Source organism: Pongo abelii, chromosome 9 (assembly GCF_028885655.2).
Source record: "Pongo abelii isolate AG06213 chromosome 9, NHGRI_mPonAbe1-v2.0_pri, whole genome shotgun sequence".
Lineage (NCBI taxonomy): Eukaryota > Metazoa > Chordata > Mammalia > Primates > Hominidae > Pongo > Pongo abelii.
In genome coordinates this window covers 132685483-132703093 of record NC_071994.2, presented here as the reverse complement: position 1 = coordinate 132703093, position 17611 = coordinate 132685483, and the positions used below count along the sequence as shown (strand labels likewise).

Here is a 17611-nt window from a genome sequence, read left to right as displayed (position 1 = left end):
GGGAGGCGGAGACTGCAGTGAGCCGAGATTGTGCCACTGCACTCCAGCCTGGACGACAGAGTGAGATTCCATCTCAAAAACAAGAATAATAATAATAATATTGCTAGTAATGCTGCACCTGTGGTGAGGGCCTCAGGAAGAGTCAACCGCCCGCAAGCAGAGAGTCTCGACAAGACGCTAAATCAGCCTGGTGTCTTTTAGATTCCCTCACAAGTCTCAAGGCCAAGGACAGAGGGACAAAAGGAAGGAAAGCTCACTGGGCACCACTAGGGGCTGGGCTTTGCACATACATCTTTCACTCCACACAGAAATTATCCAATGATGAGGTCACATATCTGAGATTTGAACAGAAGTCTGTTTGATTCATGGCCATCCTCCTTTAAGTATATATCACGCTATCTCCCAAAATTCTCAAATAAAATCCTCACTTAATATTATACAAAGGTTCTTGGAAACTTCGGCTTTAAGTGAAACCAATATAAGAAACCAATTTTCCCACAGGCTAATTGATATAAACAAGAGTGAAGTTCCTACAGCACGTTTCTAGTGACAAAAACATCAAACTTCTAAACAAAGGCCAAGACATTTCTATTAAACACTGAAATAAATATGAACTATATAAACATTGAAGAATGATTAATAAAATCAAGTAGGGTAAGTATTTACCCAGTTATTCCAGTTCAGGGGCGCAGGTAGCCAGAGGTTGTCTCAGCAGCTCAGGGTGCCAGGCGGGGGCCGGCCCTGGACAGGACACCCCCCATCGCAGGGCGCACTCACATGTACACCCACACTCACTCACACCGGGACCATGTAGGCACGCCTGTTCACCTCATGTGTGCAGCTTTGGGATGTGGGAGGAAACTGAAGGACCCAGAGAAAACCCACACAGACATGGAGAGAATGTGCAAACTCCACACGGACAGTGGCCAAGCCAAGATTAATTTTTTTCATCAACGTTATAATGAAACATCGAATGAAACGATGTTGTTTGAGGACTTTCTGTACAACTTACCAGAGACTTTCCTTTCTAACATTCCGTCTTCCAGGCAGTTGATGTGCATTCCAACACAGTTAAAACCTTGCAGGGTGTGTTAATGAGCTATGCCAGGCGTTGGTTATACTACATGAGAATAGGCCCCCATAATTCTCATGACAGGGTGCGCAATTCCCAAAAGAAAAAGGCAGTATAAAGGATATGTTTTCATTTGTCATAGACATCACATCAACTTCTTCCCAATAGGAAACAATATGTTTCAATGTAGAAAATTTCAAACTGTAGAAATGTATACACCAAAAACAGCTATGTATGTTCCCACATACAGAAAAGCTAAGCAACTTCTACAAGATAAAGGAAGCCCTATTTGGAGAGGTTTCTCCCCGACTGGGAGAAAGAAGGCACTCTAGTTTCAGTGCTGGGAAGAAGAGGGCAAATAGTTGTGTTTCCTGGGGAACCGCTTGGGCTGAAATAACATGACATTCCGAAATCCGTCGAATACAGAAATAATGACCCCATTACCAAGTCCAAAGAACTGAGCCAAGCCACACCCATGGGCAGAGAACTCAGACTGGCAGCCAGCTGTTCAGGTATTTTCTCATTTTCCATGAGCCATTTCCTTATTGACCACATGAGAAGCAGACAGGCCTTTTTATAGAACTTGCAACCATTATGCCTAGAGATAGATATCAATAGTGCTTTGGGTTTCCCCTAATTAGTCAATTTACTTCCTCAGCTGGTAACAAGCTACCAAATGTGGTACAAAACAAAGTGCAAAAACAAATAAATGCTTCCTCTTCTCCCTAGATTCTAAGCTCAGGATTACAGGGTCAAAAATCATCATTCTCTCTACAGAAAGAAAAATAAGGTCAATAAACTACAGTGTCGAATTTTACCAAGATTATTTCAAAGCACAGAATTTTAAAGTATCTATTTTTAAAATGTAGGATCTCTTCTGCCTACTTAATCAGATGGGTACCAGAACAAGGTTTTGAAACTGCATCAGAAAATAGAAACTTAAGAAAATGACAATGTAATATTTGACATATTTTATTTTATAGGCACTATTATAAACTGCAAAGGCCATACAAATGGAGGCTACTGTTATTATCTGACAGAGGAACTCTGGACTAGCACAGTCCTTCGCCAAACATCTCTTCTCTTGCAGGCAGCATCGGAGAACCCAATTCCCACACCAAGTATAACAACCAACACAGACTCTGATTCTGCAGCAGACCCACACCCCTCCAACAGCTGCAGCGTGCTTTCATCTCTGCTATTCAGGTTTGGCACAGAAAAGAGGATTTTTGACAAAAGCAACTTTTAGGCTCTGAAAGAGAAGAGTTTAAAATGCAGTTTGCCCTGCAGGCACGCGTTCCTTTCATTGGGCCCCAGCTCTCTTCTAGTGACCCAAGCCCACCACTGTCCGTCCAGCTGCCACCTTATCCTTTCAGGAAAGATCTGCCTTCCTCTTCACTGCACAGCTGAGAGCAGGAAATAAGAAATATTCTGGGGACGTGGCCTCCCTGTCCTGGGGAATGGAGCTCAGTCAGGGCAGAGCAGTGACCCTTCCCATCTAGCTGTGTCCATTTTATTATCCCACAACTTAGCAAAGCACTGGCAGAAGACAGGAGTGCTGTAGTATCTTTTAAAATAAAAATAAAGACACTGAGCCAGGCGCGGTGGCTCACGCCTGCAGTCCCAGCACTTTGGGAGGCCGAGGTGGGTGGATCACGAGGTCAGGAGTTCGAGACCATCCTGGCTAACATGGTGAAACCTCGTCTCTACTAAAAATACAAAAAATTAGCCAGGCGTGGTGGCGGGCGCCTGTAGTCTCAGCTACTCGGGAGGCTGAGGCAGGAGAATGGCGTGAACCCAGGAGGCAGAGCTTGCAGTGAGCTGAGATTGTGCCACTGCACTCCAGCCTGGGCGACAGAGCAAGGCTCCGTCTCAAAAATAAATAAATAAATAAATAAACAAATAAATAAATAAAAATAAAAACAAAGACACTGGATAGATGTACTCCTACGATACTCCAAAAGCCTCCAAAAATAGCCTCAAGCAGCAGCCGAATTACACCAGGCCAAAATCTCAGTGGAAATCATCCAACCAGTCGGTTACATTTGTGGGTCCATAATGAAGCTATTAGAGTCAGGTTCAAGTTTTCACATCTCTAAGGTAGTATTTCAATATAAACTAAAGGTGACAACTCATTAGCCCATTCATTACTCATTAGAGCTCCTAGCAGGTCAGAGTTCAAGGAGGAAATGACCAGCCCCCAACATATCAACAAACTCCAAGCATTTTTAATAGACTCTACTATTTCTTAATATTCAGAACTAGTAAAAGCTATAAATCCTTATTGTCAAGATTCTTTGGGCATCATAGCCAAAGATAATCCACTGGAAACCCTGAGCCAAGTCCTTCCTCCTGAGAAATTTCTGGGAAAGTTTCTGTAGGAAGAGGCTGTCATGCCAAACTTTTCCATGCCCAAGCACTGTTCCTCTTACTTCTCAACACACTAACATTTTGGTAGTCTTTCTCAACCAACATTCCCGCCTCTGCCCCCTAACCACACCCTACTCACTCCTCAACAACCACTGAGTGTCAAGGCTAGGTAAACAATCTACAACACAATTCCCAAACACCACAAGATGAAATGGCAAAACTCAAGTCACAGTGCCAAGATTTAAAAAGCACATCCAGACTTCCTCTGTGTACCAGTCCCTGGCCCTGAACACACCTGAAGGCCAAGTTCGAAGGCCTTGCCTTTCAAGTGCCCACACAGAGAACAGCCAGCCCATCCAATCCAACCCTTCCTATAAAAGTCAAAGATGAAACAGGGGTCTTCAAAAGGAATCCATATCTCTGAAATTGGCTGAGTCATTCTCAGCATGGACTCTGACGAGCCTAAGAACGGGGCTAAAAGCCCCAGTCATGTTGGATCCAATCAGAAGCCTCAGGAAACTGTGTCATTTGGAAAATAGAGGAAAATTAGTGGGACTTAAGTCACTAATTTACTTCTAAAACACTTAGGATCATCTATGACTTCAGCTTAGACTTAAAGTGGAATGTTGGCACCTTTTCTTCAGGAGGAGGGATACAAAGGAAAGTTGGGGCAAGGGGAGAAAAGCTCATTAAATTAAGTCTTGATAAATATCTAAATGTATTTTGTGCAACACAGGATATATTCATTCCTTGGCCTACAACTCTTTGAGCAATCTAGTCTTAAGAAGGGGCCCAAGAAAGCTTCCAGGGCCCAGTAATCTGTGGTTTGGAAAATGGTTTGCAAGCATCTGATGTTTCCTGGGGAGAAGGGAGACATATCAAAAGTAATGGGAGATGCATTTAATAGACAAGTTATGACCAGTGGGCCCAGCAGAACAATCCTTATTGCTTATCCAGAATCTCTGAACCACTGTATGAAGAAAGCTTGCTGCCTGGAATAATCCCGTAAGAGTGTCCCCCATGGCATCCTGCAGGCTTTGCTGAAAAAATAAGGTGAAAGGCTTTTCCCAATGGCTTCTGGGGCTTAAAGGGGGAAAGGGCCATGAGGAGAACTGGCCAGGCTGACCCCGTACAATGGAGTCACAGAAAACACCAAAGAATCTGTATTATTAAGCAACAAAAACACACCTGAAACTCATCATGATCATCAATAACACCACCAAAACATGTAGTAAGAGCCTGATTATAGGACCTATCATAGGGAGTGAAGTGAGAAAGTTCCAAAGCACCAAAACCACTCTTGCTTGTAAAGTTTATAATGGGGGGAAAGGAGAGGATCATTCCAATTTTTATATTAAAATAAAAGATTTAAGATTAAATAAAAAGTGAAATAACAGTACTAAATAAAAATATAAATGAGCAATATTGCACTACTTACCACGACTTTTAAAATGAGACGTGTAATGCCTAGAGCCAAAAAGAACAATGAGGCCATTCATCCATTAATTACTATCTCATTATTTAGGAGTTTTATTGACAGCACTATTGTTCTCTTTCATTATTTTTGGCCTAAACTCTTTAGCCCTTATGAAAATCATTAGTAATAATGTATTTGGGCTTCTCACACCTAGCTTAGGTAGTATCTTCACATACCTTTGATGCCAGTCACAATGAAGGCACAATATCTTTCTTAAGCAAACCCATGGCTGCAATCAAAACAGAGCCATCAACAGGCTCTGACTGACTCCCTGCTTCTCTCCACTGCTGTCATTTGCATGTCATGCTAATATGGGATTTGAGGACATGGGTTAGGTGTAACCATAGGGTTATGGAAGCCTAGGGAAAGGATTTACGGAAGTTTCTCATCTAAGACTTGGAGAGAATCTCATCCAGTAGAGAACGGCCTTGAGATCTGCACCCAACCTAGTGGCTATCATTAATACTAAAGAAAAGAAGGCAGGGGAACAGGAAATAAGGTTTATTGGCATACTGAGAAGTATTACCAGAGTCCAACATTAGAATGAAAGACTATACTTATGTAAATCCTTTATCTCAGTAGCTCTTAGATAAGCCATATAAAACAGCTTAGTCACAGGGCCTAAACTAAATTATATCCAGAACTGAATTGAGTCAAAGGTCACACAATACTACAAGCCTAGAACTAATGTAGATAGAAGTTAAACCATGTCAGAAAAAAATCACAATTTGCCTTTTTCTTAAAAGTCTCTGAAGAATGTATTAATACATTCTGAACTCCAAAACCTCCCTTCCTCACTGTAATGTAAGGAAGTTCAAACTGATATCAAACCTAAATAATCCCTGAGCTATTACTGTCCATTCTCTCTTTTTTTTTTTTTTTTTTTTTTGAGATGGAGTCTCGGTCTGCCACCCAGGCTGGAGTGCAGTGGCACGATCTCGGCTCACTGCAAGCTCCGCCTCCGAGGTTCACGCCATTCTCCTGCCTCAGCCTCCCCAGTAGCTGGGAATACAGGTGCCCGCCACCACGCCCGGCTAACTTTTTTTTTTGTATTTTTAGTAGAGACGGGGTTTCATCATGTTAGCCAGGATTGTCTCGATCTCCTGACCTCGTGATCCGCCTGCCTCAGCCTCCCAAAGTGCTGGGATTACAGGCGTGAGCCACTGCGCCCAGCCTACTGTCCATTCTCACATCCCTGCTGTCTCTAGAAATAAAGAACATTCTTCTCCAAGGTGCTGACGACACCTTTCCCCACCATTTTCCGTTCCACCTGCCTCTCTCAGGCCCCTAAGCTTCATGCCTTGACCACTGAGATATCTTTTTACCTGGTTCCCCTGTCTCCGGCCTTTATGGTTTCCTAGAAAATGCTTTCCAACATTGTATTCCCTGCCTCAAAAACCTTCTGGACTCTCCAGTGTCCAGAAAATAAAGTTAAATTCCATGAAATGGTAGTCAAGACCCCTGACAAATTGAACTGGGCCCCAATTCACCTTTCCAACCAAATATCTACTCAGCATAACCTGCCACTTACTCAATATTCAAGAAATACATTTGCCACGCTCTGGCCTCTCTCTGCTGCCGACTCTGGTCCTACAGATAGTGGTTACAAGCCCAGCTCAAGAGCCATACAGCCCTGCTTTTGAGTTTGGCTCCACCACTTAATAACTTGCGTGGCTTTTGACAAATTCCTTTAAGTTTGATAAGCCTTGGTTTTTCTACCTGTTGAAAAGAGATAATAATAATGCATAGCTCAAAAATATATTGTGAGAATAAGAGAATTCATGTAAATGCTTAGCATGGTGCCTGGGAAGTAGCATGTACTCATTATTCACTTTTTAAATTACTAAATTAAATGAATTCTTTGCAGTTCTTTAAGGCCAAACTCAAATTCTACCTACAACTAGAAACTTTTTCCAAACATACCTAAGAATTCCTCTTCAAACTCCTACTGCACTTAAGTTTCCAAACATAATTTAGCATCAAATAGCTCTCTGGTTCTTTTTAAGCTTTATATTTTGGTTTTCCTCTACCTAAAATAGAAGTTTCTTGAGAACATATACTGTGTATTATTCTCCTCTGAACCTCTTCAGAACTTATTTTAGGGCCAGACACATAATTGGCACTCAATTAATAGTCCCTAACTGAGGTAAGAGGTGGGACTCAGACACTGGACCAAAGTGAGGAATAGCTGCAACAGGGCCGAGACAGAAGCAGCTTTCCATAAGACACAACCACCAGTGTGTGCCACGTGTTTCTCATTGCCATGGCAACAGCTAGAAGTTACCACCCCTTTCCACAGCAATGACCAGATGACCCGGAAGTTACCACCCTCTTCCTAGAAATGTCTGCATAAATTGCCCCTTAATTTGCATATAATTAAAAGTGGGTATCAATGTGAGTGCAGACTGCCTTTGAGCTGCTGCTCTGGGCACACTGCCTGCTCTGCAAGGAGCAGGACCTCTGTTGCTGCTGTACACTGCTGTTTCAATAATCGTTGCTGCTTAATACCACTGCCTTGCCCTTGAATTCTTTCCTAGGCAAAGCCGAGAACCCTTCCAGGCTAAGTCCCAATTTGGGGTCTTGCCTGTCCTGAATCATAAACATTCCAAGTACCAAAGTAACTCCCTATTCAAAATCATCTACCTATATTTTATAAACTACTTTTTTTTTTTTTTTTTTTTGAGATGGATTCTCGCCCTGTAGCCCAGGCTGGAGTGCAGTGACGCGATCTTGGCTCACTGCAAGCTCTGCCTCCCAGGTTCACGCCATTCTCCTGCCTCAGCCTCCCGAGTAGCTAGGACTACAGGCACTCACCACCATGCCCAGCTAATTTTTTATGTTTTTAGTAGAGACGGGGTTTCACCATGTTAGCCAGGATGGTCTCAATCTCCTGACCTCGTGATCTGCCTGCCTCGGCCTCCCATGGTGCTGGGATTACAGGTGTGAGCCACTGTGCCCGGCCATAAACTACTTCTTTGGCACTTATAAACACTTCATATGTTGCTTAAATTTTGCGTGTTAAATTTCAAGCTCCAACCGAGTTCCTTAAAAGGACAGGAGTCCTATTTTATATCTGATGCTCTTCCAGAGAGGTGCCATTCCTACGAGTCTCAATCCCAGCTGCAATTCAAAAGACCTTGTGAGCTTTTAAAAAATATTAATGCTGAGGCTCCACCCGCAGAGATTCTAATTTAATTGGCCTGTGGCAGGGCCTGGTGATTCTGTTGTGTAGCCAGAGCTGAGAAGTAACTCAGCACCCAGCAAATACCAAAAGTCAACAAATTCTTGTTGACTTCCTAATTGGCAAGTTGCAGACTATAATGAAGTCTCTCAGCGCTTCTGTCTTTGGGTATGTAAACCCTTTTTCTCTAAACTTTCCTTACATGGGCTTCATCCCGATTCTTACTATTTTCTTCCTGATATCATCCAGCCCATGAGCCCGCAATTCACTTACGGAATTGCCATGTAAGCAAAGCTCCCCCGAAAGTGCTATTTGCTGAGCATAACTTCTTCATGTCCATATTATTCTCAGTAATATCCATTCTGCTATTCTTTTAATTCTTTTTTTTTTGAAGACGGAGTCTCACTCTGTCGCCCAGGCTGGAGTGCAGTGGCATGATCTCAGCTCACTGCAAGCTCTGCTTCCCGGGTTCATGCCATTCTCCCGCCTCAGCCTCCCGAGTAGCTGGGACTACAGGCACCTGCCACCAAGCCTGGCTAATTTTTTGTATTTTTAGTACAGATGGTGTTTCACCATATTAGCCAGGATGGTCTCGAACTCTTGACCTCGTGATCCACCGGCCTCGGCCTCCCAAAGTGCTGGGATTACAGGCGTGAGCCACCAGGCCTGGCCCACTCTGCTATTCTTTAGACACTCCTCTCCACATAGAGTGTCACCATAGCACCAACAGAGAGACTGGGACATCTGTGTCTTACAGACCTATTTCAAGCCTGTCTAAGAATGTACTTGGAAAGAATCTTGTTATAATTTGGGCTTGGCTATACTGTGGCTGCACAGTGTACACTGTGAGGAGAACATGATCTCAATAGTTCAGGATCTGAGGAGGCTCTGGACCAGGCAGAGTCAGGCACAGCAGAGGGCGGAGAGTTTAATGGATGGCTGTGTGCAGAACTGTGGGGTGAACCCTGCTGTGACTCAACCCTCTCAATCCCAGAAGCAGACATGTATCTTCACCCCGCCTGCTGGCAGAAAACTGGGGGATTCTTCTCCAGTGAAACCAAATGGCCACCGCAAATGACCTACTGGCACTGGTGTTTATATGCTCCCAACTAACAGCTTGCTCCCTGCCTGGACCCTACAGGGAGGCCTGCTGGCCCGCAGGGTGTGCGCATATTCATTCATGCACACACAGCCCCACACACCCCTCCCACTCAGTGTCTCAGAGCTTCATTCCTGCAGATAAAAAGACGGCCCAAGTCACTAAACATCTGAGGAAAGCCTCAAACATGAAAGACAGAAACCAAACAAACAGGTGGAAAAAAGGAAACTGGCATAATCAGAGGCAATTCAGGGGGTAGAAGAAAAACTTATAAAGAAAGCTGTCTCCTGACTTTTTAATGATTGCCATTCTAACTGGTGTGAGATGGTATCTCATTGTGGTTTTGATTTGCATTTCTCTGATGGCCAGTGATGGTGAGCATTTTTTCATGTGTTTTTTGGCTGCATAAATGTCTTCTTTTGAGAAGTGTCTGTTCATGTCCTTCGCCCACTTTTTGATGGGGTTGTTTGTTTTTTTCTTGTAAATTTGTTGGAGTTCATTGTAGATTCTGGATGGAGAAATAGGAACACTTTTACACTGTTGGTGGGACTGTAAACTAGTTCAACCATTGTGGAAGTCAGTGTGGCGATTCCTCAGGGATCTAGAACTAGAAATTCCATTCGACCCAGCCATCCCATTACTGGGTATATACCCAAAAGACTATAAATCATGCTGCTATAAAGACACATGCACACGTATGTTTATTGCCGCATTATTCACAATAGCAAAGACTTGGAACCAACCCAAATGTCCAACAATGATAGACTGGATTAAGAAAATGTGGCACATATACACCATGGAATACTATGCAGCCATAAAAAATGATGAGTTCACGTCCTTTGTAGGGACATGGATGAAATTGGAAATCATCATTCTCAGTAAACTATCGCAAGAACAAAAAACCAAACACCGCATATTCTCACTCATAGGTGGGAATTGAACAATGGGAACACATGGACACAGGAAGGGGAACATCACACTTCGGGGACTGTTGTGGGGTGGGGGGAGGGGGGAGGGATAGCATTGGGAGATATACCTAATGCTAGATGACGAGTTGGTGGGTGCAGCGCACCAGCATGGCACATGTATACATATGTAACTTACCTGCACATTGTACACATGTACCATAAAACCTAAAGTATAATAATAATAATAATAATAAAAGAAAAAAGAAAAAAAAAAAAAAGAAAGCTGTCATTAACATCCTCAGAGAGATGAGAAAAAAATACTGTATCCAGGAAATAGTATGTGATTTCAAAAAGGAAACAATTTGAGAACAAGAAAGAACTTTTGGAAAATAAAAATATGATAGCTGAATTTTCAAAGTAGAAGACAGCTGGAAGAACAAATTGAGGAAAAAATAAAAAATAGATTAAAACACAAGGATATAGAATATAATAGTAACAATAGTAGAGCAAAGACAAATCTGTAGAAAGCAATATTAACAACAATACTAGGTACTGTTCCATAAACATTTTCTATTCATTTGTAAATGTACATTGACATTTGATCTTTGTAAAAAGGTACCATCAATAATTCCATTTTATAGATGAGGCTATTGAGGCCCATATAAGTTAAGTCAAGGTTCTAAGACAGGACAGAGTCAGAATACAAAGCAGAGAAATGGGAAGAGAAAGATAAGACAATTAGTGGATCAACCTAGGACTTGTAATATCCAATTGGTAGAAATTCCAAGAAAAACTAATGGAGGAAATTATAAATGAAAGACTATAATAGAATATTTCTTAACTGCAGGCAATAAGATGAATCGGCCATCTTAACAACAAATGAAAAAAGACTCACCAAAATGCAGATCATTTTAAAGTTTCAGAAAACAGGATGGAAATCAAGTCCTAAAAGTTTCCAAAGAGGGGAAAAAATCAAACCAGGCCACGTGCACTTTTGATATCACAATAAAAGCATAATAAAAGAACAGTTACTGGTAAAAGTTTCTCTAAGGCAGAACTTAACCTTTACCAGCTCTTCCAAAGTTATCAATCCTAAAAATGGTGAATGGACAGCAATTATCCCAACAAATATATTCACTTTTCACCACATCATCTAAAAGATGTTCCTGTGTCATAAAAGAGAAACAAGCCTATGGTTTAGTCAGCTTGGTTACCAAGCCCCTGGAGGGTGGGGGGAAGGTGTATGTGGTGGGGGATAGTAGAGATCCTAGAACAGACCGTTTAAAAATTGTGCTTGAGCCCTTAAAAAAAAACAGACTGAAGAATTCACTAAAAGCAAGTACTTAGTTGCTTTACTTTTCAGTAGCATCCTAGACTAGTAGATAGACTATCACTCACATCCTTAAACACAAGGCAGAGAACAGTGGGTGGGATGGAAAACATGAATCTTCTCCCCTGAGAGAACATGAAATTTCAGAGCATGCTGACATTTGAGAGGTGGGGAAGTTATTCCATTATACTTTGGTTTTGAAAAGTAAATTAGCAAAGGGAGAGAGAGATGGCTCAAAACTTCCATGATTTCTCTGAGAGCTCCTGTATTATCATATGCGTATCATCTGGCCCACAAGGTCTAACTTATTCTAGATTCTGGATGGTGAATACCACTCCCCTTTGATTAGTTTGAGGGCAGCAAAGGTCACAGCCCATCTCTTAGGGTTCAAGTTCAATCGTATTCAATGGGTATTTGCATGGAAACCTTCTCATGTAATAAATAGTCAAAAATATTTATTGAGCACCTGTGGTAGACAAAATAAACATGGTCTGCTCAAGGAGCCTGCAGTCTAGAGAGAAAAAAATAAACAAATAATCCAATAAAGAAGTATATAAACAGATATTTAATCATGACTTGGGGTAAATACTGTACCATGAAAAAAATAAACAGGGTTCAGTGATGGAGCATGTCTGGGTGAGGCTGAGGGTGGGGAGGCCGAGATAGTCTCCAAAGAGGAGACGTTTCAGAAGAAATCGAAAGGCTGAAAAGCACCAGCCAAAGACTGTTCCAGATGGTGGAACAACATAGGTTAAGAACCAGAAACACAGAAAAGCTTATGTTCTAGGAAGAGCAAAGAGGATGTGGATGAAGCACAGTGAAGAGACAGGCAGGGCCAGCTCATGCAGGAACAAAACTGCCACACTGTGAGCTAAGCATCCCTGTGCGGGTTGATTAATGGCTATCTTCTAGGGCCTGTGAGGGGCTGTGGTCCTTGTTTTATTATTCCTTTTTCAATATTTTTACTAATTTTTTACTAAAATGTGTCTAGAAACAGAAAAGGTGTTCCATCAAATCTCATGTCACAAAAAAAGTAATGTATTGCATGACATCATCAGGATTTTTAAAGCTTAAAATGGACTGACATCAACAGAACCGAATATATCTTCCAGTGGCTTTCGGGAATCCAATCTCTTTAGCTTCTTCTCTAATCACTGAATGTATTATTCTAGTCCTTCTGTCAGTCCCCCAAATGCCCCAGGCCTTTTCATGCCATACTCCTGCAAAGGTTGTTCTGTTTACCCGCTTCTCCTTCTTCACCTGGTTAGCTTTCATTTGTGCTTCAACTTTTTTTTTTTTTTTTGAGACGGAGTCTCGCTCTGTCTCAATCTCCTTACCTCATGATCGGCCCACCTTGGCCTCCCAAAGTGCTGGAATTACAGGTGTGAGCCACCACGCCCAGCCTGTGCTCCAACCTTTAACAGAGGCACCAAATCCTCCAGGGTGCTTCTCTGACCCCATCCACACCCTCCTCCACTGCAACTGAGGGGTAAGAGCCTTTCCTCCGTGTTTGACGAGAATCTTGCATGCATTTTTATCACACCCCTACCACACTGTATGGATAATTTCTGTTTATGCATGTCTTTCTTACTGGACTGAACTTGAATCCAAAAACTGCATCTTAGTCCAGAACCATATTTTCGAAACAACATTTAGTAGAGTGCTGAATATTTAGTAGGTACTCAAAGTTTACTGAACTGTATTATCCACTAATAAGTATAATATGAAAAACATCTGATTTCACAGCTGTCTGTGAAGTGGGGATGAGTAAAACATGGGATTTGGGCTGATCCTAGCTCAAGTCCCAACAGAAGTGCAAAACATATACTGTGCATAAAGTGTTATGTCCAATTTTGAAGTCAGGTTTTAAATGACATGTAACTCTGCAGAGGAGGGTATTGAGAACAGGGATGGGTTTGGAAACAATGTCATCTAAGGAATTGCTAATAGAACTAAATGAGCCCCTGATGGGGGAAAGCTGTGTCTTCTTCAACTTGTATCCCTAGTAAATAGCATCATACACAAAATAGGTGCTCAACTTAGGTTTCTCGAATGTGTTACATGAAGATGTAGGAGTTTGGTCTGATGTGACTGAGCAGGGTTATAGGAAGCTGTCCCCTCCACCAGCCATATTCAAGCAGAGGCTGAGGCCACCATGGAGGCTCTGAGGCTCTGTGGGTGGAGGCTCTGCAGCATGCAGGAGGTTAAACAAGTGACTTCTGAGGTCCCATCCAGCAAGCTGTAGGACTTAGAGTCTATACTGGAATATACGCAAGAGCAGAGGTGTGTGCCCAACATATCCTAGAATATCCTTCCCATAGTAGGGTATAAAGTAGACCACTGTCAGCTTTATTAATTAGCTGCCCACTAAGTGCTTCCAACTCCATGGGTTGGATACTTGAAAAAAAAAGAAAGTCACAGTTGCATTTTTTTAACCTGATTTTTAAAACATTCCTATAAAACTGGTTCTTTAATTACTCCAGTGGTCCCTTTGCTCCCATTCTGTCATCATCTACATCATCATCATCAATTATTTTATGTGAATCCAAAAACTGAGGGTCAATGTCCTAGTTTGCCATGACATGCAGGCTCAACTGAACTAAAGAGGCAGTTATGAACTCAATCACCGTTGAGGCTGGTTAGCCCAGGACTGGGGGTCCACCTCCTTCAGGGTCCCTTCTCAGGTATCAGAGCCTTGGGAGGTGCCTGCAGTGTCCTCCCTCCTCCACCTCCCCAAACACTGTCACAGCAGCCACCTCTCCTACACTAGCTATGTTCCTGCAATACAACTGTTGCTTGCACATCTGTCTCCCCACTAGCTGGAGGCTCCTTAGAAGCTGGAACTGTGCCTTATTCACCTTGTATCTCTACATAGGTCACCCAAGGAACAATACAGCCCAGGAATATGAGTGTGCACTCTGGTGTCAGGTAGACCTGAATTTGCGTTTAGACTCTGCTACTACCAAGTTGGGTAGCCCTGAAGGAATTAGTCTCTTTGAGCCGTTTTTCTAAACTGTGAAAATGAAGACAAAAGTAATAAAGACAAAAGTAAGAACCTTGCCGTAGGATTACTGTAAGAATTAAATGAGACTTGTGTGACTTCTATGAATGAAGAGCTCCTTAAATGTTTGTTTAAAATAATGGGCACAAGGAATTTTAGATGAATGTGTGTTTATCATGATTTAGTACCATCCATTTATTATTTTTTAAATATTGATTTAGAGTTACCATAGGCAAGGCACTGTGCTATGCTCGGTAGGTAACAAATACATTTAAGAAAAAAACCTCTTTGTCCAGGAATTCATAATCTAGTAATGAGATCGATAAGTAACATACATAGGTCCCTATAAAGCAAGACAATCACTTAAATGTGGACTAAAGAATATAAGCATTCTAGAAATTAGCAGCAAGAGCAAATACTTCTTCCTGGAGTGGTCAGGGAAGGAGATGGCACATGATCTGGACTCTGAGTAACAGAGATAACTCTGACTGGTAGAAGGAAGAATTGCAAGCATTCTAGGCAGAGGGGACATCGCAACAGAGGCACAAATACAAAACCATGCATGACGTGGAGACTAGGGTCAGAATGCAAAATAGAATTTCTAAACTTTAAACTATTTTTGCCTATTGAAAGTCATCATTTCTTCTATGTTCTCCCGAGAGCCTAAAGGATATGTCAGCATTCTCTGTTCTGTCATCTGTATTCCCCAAACAATCACATTTTATCTATCATCTTAAAGTGTAAAGTTATATTATCAGTTATGGAACTGCCACAATACTGGTGCTGGTAATAATGGCCTGAACTAAAAGTATTAATGAAGAAATAGACAAAAAAGAACTATACAGTTTATAAAGACTAATCAGAGGTAAGGAGTGAAGGAGATAAATAAAGGGTACTTGGAGCCCCATGCCTACGTGAGGGGACAAATGGGGATCCCATTAAATAAATAGGGATGGATGTCAAAAGAAGGGGTTCCCTAGGAGGCAGCGGTAGCAGAAAGGTGATGAGTTTGGTTTCAGACTTGCAAACTCTATCATCACCCCTTCTAGAAAGTTGACCCAAGTCAACTACCCTGAAGAGTGTGAGTAGCCTACTCTTGGCACATTAAGGAGAGTTATTTTATTGTGCTGTAGTCAGGATATCCCAGAATTGAGCCACATCCAGAGGAAAGAAATGCTTCTGTCCAAATGCTCTGAGGCCTTAAATCCCTCGGAGCATTAAAAGGGACTGGATTTCATTGCATCAGATGGAAATGTCTCTCAGATCAAGCGGTGGTCACAAGGATGCAAAAGTCGGATCAAGAGGCTATACGTATGGATGTATATATAACCCACATATTTTTTGCATACTTCCAAATTGCATTGTTTATGCAGCTGTTCACAAACTCAGCGTCTCTGTTTATTTTTGTCCTCAGAGGAAAAAGAGAAGAGAGTTCTGCCTATTAGGCACAGCAAGATCAAAGAGCCCCCTAACCAGGCTGAGAGTGCTCTTTTCAAGCCTTCCATCTGAGCAAAGATCAAAACAAGACTGATGCCCTCGGAATGGCTCCTCCACCAGGAAGCTTGCAAGGGCACCTGTCGGAATCCTCCATTCACTGCTCACACCAAATGGACAGGCTTTGTGTCTTCCTGGGAATGAAACATGAAATAACAGCAAGGCCCTCAGAAGAGAAAAGCATTTCCCACCAGGCTTATTAAAACAACATTACTCTCACAGAACAGGTAACATCACTGTTGTTTTATCAACCAAGTGAGAGGCAGGGAAAAGCCCAGAAAGGTCAACTGACAAACTAAAGGTTATCCAGCAATTTGAAAGTGGACTTAGGAAGTGGGCAGATGGCAGACACTTGCTTTCTCTCTTGGGCAAAAGGGAAAAAACTGATGCCCTTGAGTTTTCTTTCTCCATCTCTGCTATGTGTCACCCTCTTAATTGGTTCTAATCACCCAAAGCAAGGTGATAAGTGTCACATGGAGTGATACTGATTGCCACCATCATTTTGGTTGGCGCATGAGATAGGCATGCCCTTGTAATCTGTGGATGGTGCACTGTTCACCCCGTCAGCCTGCAGCCTCCCTCACTGCCCTCTCCAAGCTGACTGGGGTTTTCTTCAGGACGTGGCAACATCATTCAGAATGGTGACCAAAATGGCTGTACAGCAATGTGTGTAGGTATGGGTCTCCACAGTGCTCCTTGTTGAAAATTTCAGGACAACATAGATATTGGATTATTTTTCATGGAATCTTTGATAGCATCATTCATTAGAGTGGGTTTCCAGTGCAGGACTCCACACCCTTGTTCTGGTGGTGTCCTCATACCTGCTGACCTTTCTGTGCCTTTCAGAAAAGTACTAGTTAGCCTGGGCAACATAGCAAGACCCTGTCTCTGAGATAAATTTTAAAAATTAGCTGGGCATGGCAGCACACATCTGTAGTCCCATCTATCTATTCAGGAGGCTAAGGCAGGAGGATCACTTGAGCCCGGGAGCTCAAGACTGCAGTAAGCTATGATCACACCACTGTACTCCAGCCTGGGCAACAGAATGAGATCCTGTCTCTAAAAAATATTTTAAAAATACAATTTGGGCTGGGAGCGGTGGCTCATGCTTGTAATTCCAGCACTTTGGGAGGCCGAGGTGGGCGGATCATGAGGTCAGGAGTTTGAGACCAGCCTGGCCAACACAGTGAAACCCTGTCTCTACTAAAAATACAAAAATCAGCTGGGCGTGGTGGTGGGTGCCTGTAATTCCAGCTATTCGGGAGGCTGAGGCAGGAGAATCACTTGAACCCGGGAGATGGAGGTTGCAGTGAGCCGAGATTGTGCCACTGCACTCCAGCCTGGGCGATAGAGCTAAACTCTGTCTCAAAAAAAAAAAAAAAAAAAAAAAACAATTTGCCATTTGCCATGTGATTCAAACTCCAATTGTAATGAAAGCAACCAAAGACTATTTTAGCAAGAAGCAGGATGAGGGCTAAGTTACTGTTTTCCCATCCAGGCACGGGCAATTCCACATAAAATCTATAGTAGGAAATGCCAGCCAGTTGTATGGCAAACATAAAATGGACAGTCATGTGGGGAAGCAGGGCACCACCACCTCTAGCTGGGGAAACACTCCCAGAGTGCCGAGTGGGGACTGTGGCCTACGGCATGTTGGAAAATGGTGGTGCAAGAGTAAA

General features: G+C 42.5%; 1 protein-coding gene and 1 long non-coding RNA gene across 2 annotated transcripts in view; one reads left to right on the top strand and one right to left on the bottom strand.

Moving 5' to 3' along the window:
* Window positions 1-17611, bottom strand: part of BARX2 (BARX homeobox 2) — a 77809-nt gene that overhangs the window by 32058 nt on the left and 28140 nt on the right. The gene's annotated exons all lie outside the window — the stretch shown is intronic.
* Window positions 1490-16150, top strand: LOC129048999 (uncharacterized). The gene is made up of 3 exons (XR_008511702.1): window positions 1490-1584; window positions 2163-2278; window positions 15853-16150. It is a non-coding gene; the product is annotated as an uncharacterized LOC129048999 (long non-coding RNA).